Source organism: Ranitomeya variabilis, chromosome 1 (genome assembly GCF_051348905.1).
Source record: "Ranitomeya variabilis isolate aRanVar5 chromosome 1, aRanVar5.hap1, whole genome shotgun sequence".
NCBI lineage: Eukaryota > Metazoa > Chordata > Amphibia > Anura > Dendrobatidae > Ranitomeya > Ranitomeya variabilis.
The window spans coordinates 427055946-427070311 of NC_135232.1; positions in this window are offsets into that span (position 1 = coordinate 427055946).

The window sequence follows — 14366 nt, forward strand, 5'->3', positions numbered from 1 at the left end:
GTTTTGAGCACCTTGAGGGGTGCAGTTTTTAGAATGGTGTCACACATGGGTATTTTCTATCATATAGACCCCTCAAAATGACTTCAAATGAGATGTGGTCCCTAAAAAAAAATGGTGTTGTAAAAATGAGAAATTGCTGGTCAACTTTTAACCCTTATAACTCCCTAACAAAAAAAAATGTTGGTTCCAAAATTGTGCTGATGTAAAGTAGGCATGTGGGAAATGTTACTTATTAAGTATTTTGCATGACATATCTCTGTGATTTAAGGGCATAAAAATTCAAAGTTGGAAAATTGCAAAATTTTCAAAATTTTCGCCAAATTTCCATTTTTTCTGCAAATAAACGCAGGTAATATCAAAGAAATTTTACCACTATCATGAAGTACAATATGTCACGAGAAAACAATGTCAGAATCGCCAAGATCCGTTGAAGCGTTCCAGAGTTATAACCTCATAAAGGGACAGTGGTCAGAATTGTAAAAATTGGCCCGGTCATTAACGTGCAAACCACCCTTGGGGGTGAAGGGGTTAAAATACCATCTTGTCCCGCAAAAAACAAGCCACCATACAACTCCATCTGCAGAAAAATAAAAATGTTATAGCTCTCAAATTAAAGCAATGCAAAAATAATTATTTTTTCTATAAAAGTTTTTATTGCCAAAACATAACAAAACTATAAATGTGGTATTGCTGTAATTGTATTGACCTGAAGAATAAAATGGCCTTATCAATTTTACCACATGCAGAATGGAGAAAAAAAACAATTCCTGAATTGCTGGCTTTTGTTCATTCTGCCTCCACAAAAATCAGAATAGAAAGTGATCAAAAAATGTTGTGCCCGAAAACTGTACCAATAAAAAGTCAACTTGTCCCGCAAAAAATAAGCACTCACATGACTCTGTAGGCTGAAATATGGAAAAATTAAAGCTCTCAAAATATGGCGAAGCAAAAGCTTCTTCTTGCAAAAAAAAGTGTCTTTTAGTGTGTGACAGCAGCCAAACATAAAAAATATATAAATCTGGTATCGCTGTAATCACATGGACACGAAGAATAAAGTCGCCTAATCATTTATACTGCACGAGAAACGGCATAAAAAATAAATACAATCAATTCTTCACCTGCTGAGGATTTGTTCCTTCTGCCTCCCAAAGATTGCAGCAAGGCTCGGCGCACATTTATCCTGCGCTCTGCAGTGAGCGCTTACACAGTGGTTTCTGTGTAAATCTCTGAAATATGTGATTCAGACAGAACCGCCGGTGGAAGATTCCCTATAATGAAGAAGATGGAAGCACTGTGAACGCCAAAGGACCTGTGATCTGGCGATGTCCATCTTTTTAGGCGTGCATAAATATGCAGTACACCATAGTTTTATGCAATTTTGAATGGAAACACCACGCTGAACAGAGGCCAGATGGAGTCTGGAGTAACTCTGCTGCATCGATTTAGTGATTGGATCCCTTGGGGGTTTCATCTGTCACATCACTCGGAGATTTAGATGGAAACCCCAAAGTGCGTTGATCCCAAACGTTATGAAAAATTTACCCACAAAATTGATCCACAAAAAAAGCAAGTCCCCACTCAGGTCCGTCATCAGCTAACGGAAATATTGGAGGCTTCCATGTTATTGGTAGCACAAAGGCTTTGGAAAACTAAAATCGCTCCTTTCCCCCAAAAGAAATTCAGCAAATTCTGCACTCCCAAATCTAAATGCCCCCCTCCATTCTGAGCCCCAGTGTGCATAAACCACCTTTAGTGTTCACATTTGGCAGCAGTATAATTTCCAAAATGGGATCACTTGAGGGGATTCTGCTCTCTCGCCCTTAGGGGCTCTGTATATGGAGTCCGCAAACTATTCTAGGAAAATGTGCGCTTCAGGAAGCAAATAGCACTCCATCCCCACGAGACTCTCCGTATGGCTAAGCAGTACTGTACAGCCACATATGGGGTATTTCTATATACAGCAGAAATTGTGAGACAAATTCTGGTGGCAATTTTACCCACTTATTGTGTGAAAATGTAAGATCTGGGGCTAAAACAATTTTTTTTGTGGTAAAAATGTAATCATTTTTTCTTCACTGCCCAATGGTATAAAATGTTGTGACTCAATGATGGTGTGAAAATGATCTGTGCACCAATAGATTAATTCATCAAGAGGTGTATTTTGAAAAATGGGGTCACTTATGAGGAGTCCTGCTGTTCTGGCACTTCAGGGGCTCTCCCAATGGGTCATGACATGCTCAAACCACAATAGTGAAATCTGTGCTATAATATGGTGCTCCTTTGAGCTTATCACTGTGCTTCAGAAGTAGTTTTCACCCAGATATGGGGTATTGGCACACTCAGGAGAAATTGCATAACAAATTTTGGGGTCCATTTTCTCCTTTTACCTTTGGAAAAAATATGATTTTTAATTTTCACGGCTGTACGTTATAAACTTATGTGAAGCACCTGGGGTTTCAAAGCACTCACCAAACATCTAAATAAGTCCCTTGAGAGGTCTAGTTTCCAAAATGGGGTCACTTGTGGGGGTTTCCACTGTTTAGGCACAACGGGGGCTCTCCAAACACGACATGACGTCCGCTCTCGATTCCAGCCAGTTTTGCGTTCATAACATGAAACGGCGCTCCTTCCCTTCCGAGCCCTACCGTGCCCCCAAAAGTGGTCTTCCACCACACATGGGGTATCGGCGTCCTCAGGAGAAATTGCACAACAATTTTTTGGTCCATTTTCTCCTGGTACCTTTGTTAAAATAAAAAAAATAGTGCTAAAATATGTTTTTTGTGGAAAAAATGTGTTTTTTAATTTTCTCGGCTCTACGTTATAAACTTATGTGAAGCACCTAGTTGTTCAGGGTGCTCAGCAAACATCTAGATAAGTCCATTGAGGGATCTAGTTTCCAAAATGTGGCCACTTGTGGGGGGTTTCCACTGTTTAGGCACATCAGGGGCTCTGCAAACGTGACATGGCGTCCGCCCTCGATTCAAGTTAATTTAATCTTCAAAACCTCAAATGGTGCTCCTTCCCTGCTGTGCGCCTAAAGAGTGGTCTTCCTCCACACATGAGGTATTGGCATACTCAGAAGAAATTACACAACAAATATTGTGGTTCATTTTCTCCTGATACCCTTGAAAAAATAAAAAAAAAATTGTGTCCGAAGTAAAATGTTTGTGAAAAAAGCTAAATGTTAATGTTTTCCTTCCACATTGCTTCAGTTCTTGTGAAGCCCCTGAAGAGTTAATAAACTTCTTGAATGTGGTTTTGAGTACCTTGAGGGATTCAGTTTTTAGAATGTTGTCACTTTTGGATATTTTCTGTCGTATAGGCCCCCAAAGTCACTTCAAATGTGAGGTGGTCCCTAAAAAAATGGTTTTGTAAATTTTGTTTTAAAAATGAGAAATCGCTGGTCAACTTTTAACCCTTATAACTTCATAACAAAAAAATAATGTTTCAAAAATTGTGTTGATGTAAAGTAGACATGTGGGAAATGTTATTTATTAACTATTTTGTGAAACATAACATTCTGATTTATGGGCATAAATATTACATTTTTGCCAAATTTACATTTTTTCACAAATAAACACACAAGTAATTTTGAAGAAATTTTACCAGTATCATAAAGTATGATATGCATTGAAAAAACATTCTCAGATTCAGTGGTATCCATTGAAGAGTTCCAGAGTTATAACCACATAAATTGACAGTGGCCAAATTTCAAAATGAAGGCCTGGTCTACAAAGTGGCTTGGTCCTTAAGGGGTTAATGTGGTTTTAAAAACTGATTTATGCTAGAAATCTGGTATAAACACTGAGGAACTGGCCCTCAAATTTACATGTGTAGTTCGCCAAGACTGTACTATATGACCTTTGCTCGTTTCAGTTCTCTACTGGATCCTCCATGTTGAATATGATGAGAATAATGATTCCACCAATGCTTCCTTCTTGCACACTAAGGCTAGGTTCACATTGCGTTAGTGGGTGATCGCTAACGGACAGCGTTGCACGGCGAAAATGTCGCAATTAACGCCGTGCAACGGGTCCGTTAGCGCACCCATTGACAGCAATGTAAATTTCGCCTGCAGCGCATCACTAGCGCGTGCCTTTTTCGGCTCGCGCTAGTGATGTGCCGTTCTTCTGTGACGCGCCTCGGACGCTGCTTGCAGCGTCCGCAGCGCGCCCGAGGTCCGTTCCCTGCTCTCGCAGATCGGGGATCTGTGAGAGTGGGGACGTTAACGCGACCCCTGAACGCGGCCCCTACAAAAACATTGCGTTAGCGCAATCCGCTAGCGCTAGCGCTAAACGGATTGCCCTAACGCAATGTGAACCTAGCTTTATGCAACTGCTGAACAGGAACACACAAACTTCCAAGACAAGTAGGCCAAACAGGACCACTTCTGGTCTCCAATATGAAAGCTATCCTTGGAACACAGCTCTGCAATTCGATTTTCTCTTTGGTGAGTTTCATGGTCACAGCAGCTTCTGAGGTACAGTAGCCATTATGAAAGTGTCCATGGAGCAGGAGTGATTCACACCTTTCGCTGCAGACCCTGTTGCAATCATGCTACTTTCATCTATGGTGGACCATAATATGTGACATGCATGCTACAAACTTTCAGTTACTGAGACAGACAATCTTGTTATGCTTTGCAAACTGAAGGGAATACGTACAAACACTGAAACTATATCTACTGTAGAAGACAAGCACAATATGGCTGTTAGCAGAACAAGAAAGCTAAATATATCAGATAAAAGAAGAAATATATTAAATCACTGAGTTTTCTCCACTTTATATCAGTCCACAGTCTCAATTCCAGGAGAGCAAAGGAAGCCCCTTTGGCCTACAAGGTAAATGCTCATAAAAGAAAAGCACAACCAGCACCTCTTTGCAAAAAAAACCTCTTAATTTGTTCCATGAAAAGATATCACAGCATGAGATCATGAACACGCTTACATGTTGTGAACAAAGAGTTCTTAATCATAGCATGATATAGGATGATAAGCATGCTATGATTAAGACCTCTTAGATCAAAATGCCTAACAGGGTTCATGATCTCATGCTGTGATATATTTTATCGGAGGAGAAATAAAAAAGACTTTTATTGCCAAGAGGTGTTGAAGGTTTTGCTTTTCGTCTATGTGAATATCTCAAATGCCAGATAATGAAACAAAAGATTAAATTTAAAACTTCATAGAATTGGACCTTTGCTGGAACTTTGGAAGTTTCATATATGGAAAATATACATATAAGTAAATTAAAATGTAGCCAATGAAATATGAAGAATACAGGGCTTTAAATGCAGACATAAGCATTTACTTACAGCTAGAGAGTTAAAAATATTAATGGTTATCAGAAATACCAAGCACCAATAGTTAATATATGCAATGGACATGGGACTTTCAGCCTCAGTGGTGTGTTGTCGGAAAAATACGGACAAATTTATGCTATTTTATGCTTTGTTTGGTGGTGTTTCCAGGTCATTATCCTCATTGAAAAAAATCCGGAAATCTTGCAGTTTTCACTCTAACCTCTGAGCCTAAAGATCAATGTACACTGAAAGATTGTCATGATCGAGTGGAGAGTTTCTAGGACTTTTGCTGCTGAGAATAATAGCAGTATTTGATCACTGTATGATCTACTACAGATAGTTCAGTGCAGTATTAAACATACCATCTCTGCAGCACAGGGGCTCAGAGGTATAGGGTCCCCATGCCAGTTGTGCAGGGGTGGTGTCACGACTCTGTTGTGAACTTCCCTATCCCTAACACTAGGGGGCACCCTAGCTTGCCCTGCTCCCCGGGTTATTTCTGAAGGTGAAGAAGCCAGGGCCACATGCCTTGCTTTATCTCCTGAATCCGCCCTCCATCTGTACCCTTCCTCCACCCAGGTAAGAGGGGAGTACCAGACGAACAAGGTAGCATGAACAGGGGAAATGGAAAATACCAGAAATGCAAATAGTCGAGTGAGTACATATAACAGAGGAATGCACCGTGGATTGCAGGATGGGGTAAAACAAATGTAGGAGAAGGAAAGGGAATTATCACACTTACAAAACCAAGCAACAGTCACAGATAAACCCACCAAGCGACTTCTCATATAACCACCAACTACTATCCTCCCAGTCATGCAGCATAAGCTATCTCTGACTATGTGTGTCAGTCAGGACCCAGAATATATATGGGATAGGAGTGACTAACAGTGCTCAGCTGAGATCCCTAGATCCCAGAGCTCCCGACATGGCAAATTAACCCTTGTACAGCCTAAAGAAATTTACACTGTTTAAAAAGAAGGAAAAGAGTTTTATTCAGTGCAGGAGTAGGAGCAAAAAGACGCTGCGGTTTTCTGGCTCATCTCTATCGCGATAACCCCATGACAGGTGGCTTATAATAAGGGCAATCTGGTCTGCCACTAAGAACTCATGGCTAGATTTCCATCATCATTAGCAGCAAGCCGGGAAGGAAGCATTCCTGCAGCTTCATTGAATACAGTAGAAAATTACTTCAGAGCTGCAAAAAAAGGTCTTCAGCTTCCTACCTGTCACTATATCTATAACTCAGGTGCACAATGATGTCAGCATGCTTCCTGCATCATATAAAAAGTGCCAGACCAGAAGAGGGAGAATTAATCACGATAATTGAGTGACTTTTTTACACACAATGAGGGAGAGCACAATGAAGAGAAAGGGGAATAAAACACTATAAAGGGACTTATAATGAACTGGGGAGAGAGATAATGTAATGCAGGGACTGATAATGGATTGTTGGTGGAAGAGAGTGCTATTCAGGGACTTAAAATGAATGGGGCAAGAGGGCACTATGCAGGGACTTGTAAGGAATTGGGAAAGGGGGAGAGAGGACACAGGACAGTGTGGTGAATTTATTATTCGGGAAGCAAATGTATATGAACAATATATGTGACATTGTTATTTCACTTAAGTATGTCAAATATTCTCTTGTTATGTATAGCGCCATGTAGTAGTATATAGTGTACTCTTGTTATGTACAGTTCTGTCCCTAAAGCCTATAGTAGACTTACTTGTAATTTCATTCTAAATGCATGGGGCATATAGTGAAACATGGTGGTGGCAGTGTTCTTATGTGGGACTACATGAGTGCCTGTAGTGTTGGGGAGATACATTTCATTGATTTCATCATGAATTCACAGATGTACTGCTCAAAATTAAAAAAAGAAGATGCTGCTGTAAGAGTGTGCCAGAGTCGGGTCACACTTCTTCCTTCCCCTTTTAGACAAATGTAGTATTTTATGATTCTCAACTTGCATGTCTGTTTTATAATGCTGTACAATGTTGAAAGGGACAGTGCAGGGTTAGAAATAGTAGTGGGGAATGGGAAGCACAGTTTAGTAGACGTAAAGAGAGGTGGCACTATATTGCAGTATAGTTAGGAGAAGTTATGCTCACATCACAGGGGACTTTCCAGGTTTGGAGGAGCTAGAATTCAGCTTAGTGTACTTGAGTGTAGGAACCTCCTGATAAAGATCGGTGTGTGCTGATGATATGGAAAGAGGAGACAGATAAGCCAAGGGGCTCGAGAGAATTAAGGCCCCGTCTCACACAGCGACGCTGCAGCGATACAGACAACGATGCTGATCGCTGCAGCGTCGCTGTTTTGTCGCTGTGTGGACGCTGGGGAGCTGTCACACAGACAGCTCTCTCCAGCGACCAACGATCAGGGGAACGACTTCAGCATCGTTGAAACTGTCATCAACGATGCCGAAGTCCCCCTGCAGCACCCGGTAACCAGGGTAAACATCGGGTTACTAAGCGCAGGGCCGCGCTTAGTAACCCGATGTTTACCCTGGTTACCAAAAAAACAAACAGTACATACTCGCCTTTCGGTGTCCAGGTCCCTCGCCGTCTGCTTCCTGCTCTGACAGTGCCGCTGTACACTGAGAGCAGAGCGCAGCGGTGACGTCACTGCTGTGATCTGCTCTCACTTTCCGGCCGGCAGTCAGAGCAGGAAGCGGACGGCAAGGGACCTGACGACACCGAAAGGCGAGTATGTACTGTTTGTTTTTTTGGTAACCAGGGTAAACATCGGGTTACTAAGCGCGGCCCTGCGCTTAGTAACCCGATGTTTACCCTGGTTACCAGTGAAGACATCGCTGGATCGGTGTCACACACACCGATTCAGCGATGTCAGCGGGGCCTCAACGACCAAAAAAAGGTCCAGGCCATTCCGACACGACCAGCGATCTCGCAGCAGGGGCCTGATCGCTGGTACGTGTCACACATAGCGAGATCGCTACTGAGGTCGCTGTTGCGTCACAAAACTTGTGACTCAGCAGCGATCTCGCTAGCGATCTCGCTATGTGAGACGGGGCCTTTAGGGACAAATGGGACCCCAAGAAGAAGCAGCATGCGGGCAGTCACTTCACAGTTCAGTGGTCATTCTGGGATTATCCAGGGCCTACGGTCGGGATTAGGCAGAGCAATGGATGCCTCTTATTTCTTCCAAGGGAAGCCAGATGGAAGATTGACTGCAGCTAGTGGATCTAAGGTCACGGGAGCTGCAGGGGTGGAAGGAATGTCTTCGGGACTAGGAATATCAGAAAGCACAGGGAAAGGTCAGGAACTGCAAAAGAAAACAGACTGTACTGTAATTGTATCGGAACTCCTGTGTGTGAGTAAAGTTGATTTGTTGGAAATGAATCCTAAGTCTGGAATCGTTTTTGTGAACTCTGGAATGGGAACCAGGGTAACAGGACCGGAGGAGATCCCAGAGATTAAAGTGAGTTTTCTGTTCCTCATGCAACACACACCACAGACAGAACATTACAATTTCTTTGCGGGGTGCCAGGGTGTGGGAACACATCAGCCCCTCGCCATGACTACCACCCTGGCCACCTCACAAAACTGGTGTAGTTGGTAGGATTTAGATTCCTCGTGTTTGAAAAGTGGAGGAACCCCTGGAACAGCAAAGATGGTGACCATTAGAGGTAGATGACACATGGCCTGATAAAATACTTCAACTCCTCAAAAGGATATAGTTTCATCCAAGAGGCCATGACCGGTGTGAAGGTTTATGTGAATGCTGAGTCCATTTGATATAGGGTCCCCTGCAGAAGTGGGACTAGGTGGCCTTTAAAAAAGAGGAGGGGCCCAGGGGACCATATGCCATTGTGGTCACCATGATTTCCAGTATGGAAGAGCTGCCTGCAAGAGAGGCCCGACATATCGTGCAACCATCTGCTATGGCCGCAGCTCATGTGGCTACCTCTTTATCTGAGAATCTCACAACCCAAGAGTGGTAGCACCCTCAAGTGAAGCGGCGGCAGCAGCCAGGCCACAGGAGCAGGTGGCTCCAAGATCACCGAACCAATTGTCTACCGGAGGAAGCAGCAGGAAAGGCAGTGGAAAGTCCTCCTCCAGAAGATCCTCAGGCAACACGTTTATATATGTGCAGGGGCACAGAGCGGCTCAATATGTCACTCGCAAGGACAATGCTGAGTAAAAGTGACCTTGTTAAGTCTCTGCAGTTGTGCTAGGTGCACAGGAAAAAATGGGACTGTTCTGGGTCCCTGAGGGCAGGAGCGCTTGAATAGCCGGAAGTAATCGGTATAGGCCAGTGTAGTTAAAGCTTTGCTAAAAGGCGTTATAGTGTTTCCTCCCCCCCCCCAAGTTCTTTTTGTGCATGTTCACGCATTCCCTGCTGGATTATGGGACTGAGACCCTGATGGGGTTAACCACGATAGATGTTGAAATACAGGTGTTCTCAAAAGTTTACATTTTTGCTTTCTTGGCCTTTTTTCAGAGAATATGAATGATAACACCAAAACTTTTTCTCCACCCATGATTAGTGAGTTAGTGGTTGGGTGAAGCCATTTATTATCAAACTACTGTGTTTTCTATTTTTAAATCATACAACCCGAAACATCCAAATGACCCTGATCAAATGCTTACATACCCCATTTTTAAATACCGTTTATTGCCCCCTCTAATATCAATGACAGCTTGAAGTCTTTTCTCAGATGGTAAAGCTGCCCACTCTTCTTGGCAAAAAGCCTCCAGGTCCTGTAAATTCCTGGGCTGTCTAGCATGAACTGCGCGCTTGAGACCTCCCTAGAGTGGCTCAATGATATTGAGGTCAGAAGGCTGAGATTGCTACTCCAGAATGTTCACTTTGTTCTGCTGTAGCCAATGACAGGTCGACTTGGCCTTGTGTTTTGGATGTTTGTCATGTTGGAACGTCCAAGTACATCCCATTCGAAGTTTCCGGGCTGATGATTGCAAATTTGCCACCAGTATTTGCTGATAATGTGCTGCATTCAGCTTTTCTTCAACTTTGACCATGCTTCCTGTGCCTTTTTAGCTTACACATCCCCAAAACATGAGCCATCCACCTCTGTGCTTTACAGTAGGAATGGTGTTCCTTTCATCATAGGTCTTGTTGACCTCTCTCCAAATGTAATGCTTATGGTTGTGGCCAAAATGAAAAATTTTGGTCTCTTCACTCCAAATTACCTTGTTCCAGAAGTTCTGAGGCTTGTCTCTGTGCTATTTTGCGTATTGTTGGCGAGATACTTTGTGGCATTTGAGCAGTAATGGCTTTCTTCTGGCGACTCGACCATGCAGCACATTTTTCTTCAAGTGCCTCCTTATTGTGCATCTTGAAACAGCCACACCGCTAGTTTTCAGAGAGTCCAGTATTTCAGCTGATGTTATTTGAGGGTTTTTCTTTGCATTCCAAACAATTTTCCAGGCAGTTGTGGACAACATTTTTGTTGGTCTACCTGACTGTGGTTTTGTTTTTACAGAGCCCCTGATTTTCCATTTGTTAATCACAGTTTGAATGCTGCTGACTATCAATTCCTTCAATATCTTTTTGTAATCCTTTCCTGTTTTATACAGTTCAACTGCCTTTTCCTGTTGCTCCATTGACAATTCTTTTGCTTTCCCCATGACTCACAACCCAGAAACGTCAGTAACTGGATGAAAGATGCAAGAGTCTGTCTGGATCACAGAATCTCACTCAGCTTTTATGCATGCATGTTTATTACAAGCAAACAGGTCACAGGTGAGGATGTTACCTTTAGTAGCCATTCAAACCCATTTGTGTCAAATTCTGTGCATGTTATCAGGCCAAAATCACCAGGGTATGTGAACTTTTGATGAGGGTCATTAGGATGTTTTGAGTTGTCATTATGATTTAAAAAGAGAAAACACAGTAGTTTGACAATAAATGGCTTCATCCAATCACTAACCATGAGTGGAGAAAAAATGTAGGTGTTATCATTCATATTCTCTGAAAAAAGGCCAAGAAAGCCAAAATTCTGCAGGAGTATGTAAACTTTTGAGCTTAAATTTATGTTGCAGACTTGTTTTGTGCTTAACCCTTGGTTTATGTAGTACGTAATAAACCAAGTGCATCTTTCAAGCCACAGTGTTCCCGTGTCTACCTCCGTGTGCTCCGAGTGAGCCGATCTCCCACAATATATATGTTGTGACAAAGTCACTGGTAAAGTACTGGAGGGGAGATATGTGTCACTACGCTTAATGGCATCAGTGATATAAAGCCAGAATAATTTTCTCCAGAACTCTAAAGTGTGGTGAGGCTTAAGCTAAAGTTGCATAAATGGCCTGGTTCTATCTGGATATTCATAGAACGGGTGGGAGAATGTCCACCTCGTCTACACTTGCAGAGCTGGCCCCACGATGTCCTGACAGGACCTGGGTGATGTCACAGTCATGTGATCAGTCACATGATGGAGGAGTCACATGGTCTGGAGCTTAAGTAGCTTCCTTCTAAAGGTGTTCAGTGTGCCTGGAGAGAAAGCACTCCAGGAAAGTGTTTGTGCATGTGTTGTATGCTGAAACCTGAATCATGTGTGTTCTGCTAGCGGTGAGCGGGTGGAACCCAGCTCTCAGAAGGACTGTGTTTTTCTGCCACTATTTTGTTTTGTTTTCCTGTTTTTGCCTAGAGGGCTGTATTTGCTTTACTACATCTTGGTTTATGTTGCCTATAATAAATCAAAGGAAGTTCTTAAAGCTGCAGTGTACCCATGTCTACCTCCGTTTACAGCCGAGTGAGCCGGTCTACCACTATATACTTATATATATGATCAATCAAGTCTATTACATGGTTTGCTAATGCTTTGTATTCACAAACTATCACATAAAATCTCATTTACAGCTAAGTGGTGTACACAAGGTTAAAGGAGGAAAATGTAAAAAGAATGAGTCTTGTATACTTAGCATTGAAAATCTTATTCTATGAATATTGTGTTTGAATGTTTTTATTGACCTTTTTGAATAACATAAAGTGTATTTGTGCAGTTGGAAAAACATTTTCCAACTACTTCTTGCTGTGAGGGTCATGTACTGACATCCCCATGGACTTAAAAGAAAAGCACTGCACATAAACTACCGTAATGATAAAAAGAACTTGACATTTTAGTGAAAATGCAGACAGAGTCAGTAATTGGCTCTTTCACACTGCTGTGGAGTTTATATAACTACTACCATCAAATGTGTTTGATTTTACACAAAGCACAGGTCTCTCATCCAAAAAGCATTTGTTAGAATTGAGTGATGGTTAAATGGAAACTAAACAATATACCTGTAATATTCCAAATGTTGCACAAACATAAATTTGAGGCTAACATGATCTGAAACGCTATAAGTGAGACACATTACTATACTATATTTACCTATCATGAATTTGTCATCTCGCGCATTAGCTGTAAGGTATGTCACCAATAGAAGAAAATTCCATTAGAACAGCTTACACAACAACTTACAACTTACCATTGAGTACAAAATAATCATGTTAAAGGGTCCTTATACATTTATAAAGCAGTCCTCATTTATCAGCATACATTAATCATTACTTGAAAATTCAGTCTCCAAACCAAAATCCAGGGACTGTAGCTAAGGTCTCCTGCTGTGTTTGTTTTTGCAAACAAAGATTACATAAATGTCTAAACGATATGCACATACTTGATACACAAACTGCTGAAAAGGTTTCCGTAGCCTTAAAGGGGTAACAATCGGCTTAAAAAATAAACAGGAAGATAGTTGCTAACAGAGGCAAATGTCTGCCTGTTTTACTCTGTGCCAGCTCAAAACAATCCACGTCAACAGAGAAGCTCTTCTTCTGGGCCAATCTGTGGACAAAGCATGAATGTGTCACAACTCTGTTGTTTGCTCTTTCCCTGACCCTAACACTAGGGTCGTCCTAGCTATCCCTGGTCCCCGAATTACTTCTAATGGTGATGAAGTCGGCACCACGTACCTTGCTGAGTTTCTGAATCCATCCATAATCTCTTGCCTCTCCCACACAGGGAAGTGGGGAGTAAAACTATATGTAGATACACAAACCAGACTACCACAGGAATAGAGGTTTTAACACAATCTCATACTTCTGTAGGACAATCAGTCCTACAATTCAGACTGTGCATAAGTTATTACCAACTTAAGACACAATCCCAGTGCCAGTGCTCTCCTTTTCTTGGTTCTGTAACTTGAATTTTTATATTTTTAAATGAATTATAAATAAAGATTTGACCTTTTATATACAATTCAACCACCTTTTCGTCATGATACTCTTTTGAGGTTGTGTGGTGCTATATCAAGGAAATACGTACAGGGATAATGGAAAATACCAGTCACACAAATAAGCACTCACAAACAACAGAGTGGAGCACCAGGGAGTGAAGGAAGAAAAACAAATAGGAGAGGAAGAGGATTTGCACACAACCGAATAACCAAGCAACAGTCTTTAGATAAACACTCCAAATGCCTCCTAAAACCATTAACTGCTCCAGCTACATAGCAAAGCAGCATGAAACTAACACTGGCATCCCTGGTATCCAGAAGCAAGCATATATAGGAGAGGGGAGTGACCAACACTGAACATCTTAGACCATCAATGCAGGGAAGCACTAGAAGCTCTCAGCTGTACAGTTTAACCCCTGCACTGCTAGCACAACCTTGCACAGTTTAATATGATGGTGAGGTGCTTCTAATCAGTGCAGGAGTGCGAGAAATCGGATGCTGCGGTCTTCTGACACCTCTCTGTTGTTGTAAACCTGTGACAGAATGCTGACATCATGGTGATTTAAACCCGGCTCTGCACAGATAGGCAGCAGGGAGCCGGCTGTTAATCAGCATGACATCAACAGTCATGCAACGTCAACAGAGCAGAGAGGAAGAGAAGCCGCTGCTCTGTTGGCGTGATGTTAGTAGAAGCCACTAAATCATTAGCAGGAATGTCTATGACCGCATTGTGCCAACAGAGATCTGCATCGCGCATAACAGACAGGCAGTTAGCAATTACCTGCCTGCTAGTTCTTAGGCCCGTAGTAAAAAATTATATAGCCCTGAATAATCCCTTTTAAATATAATTAATCTC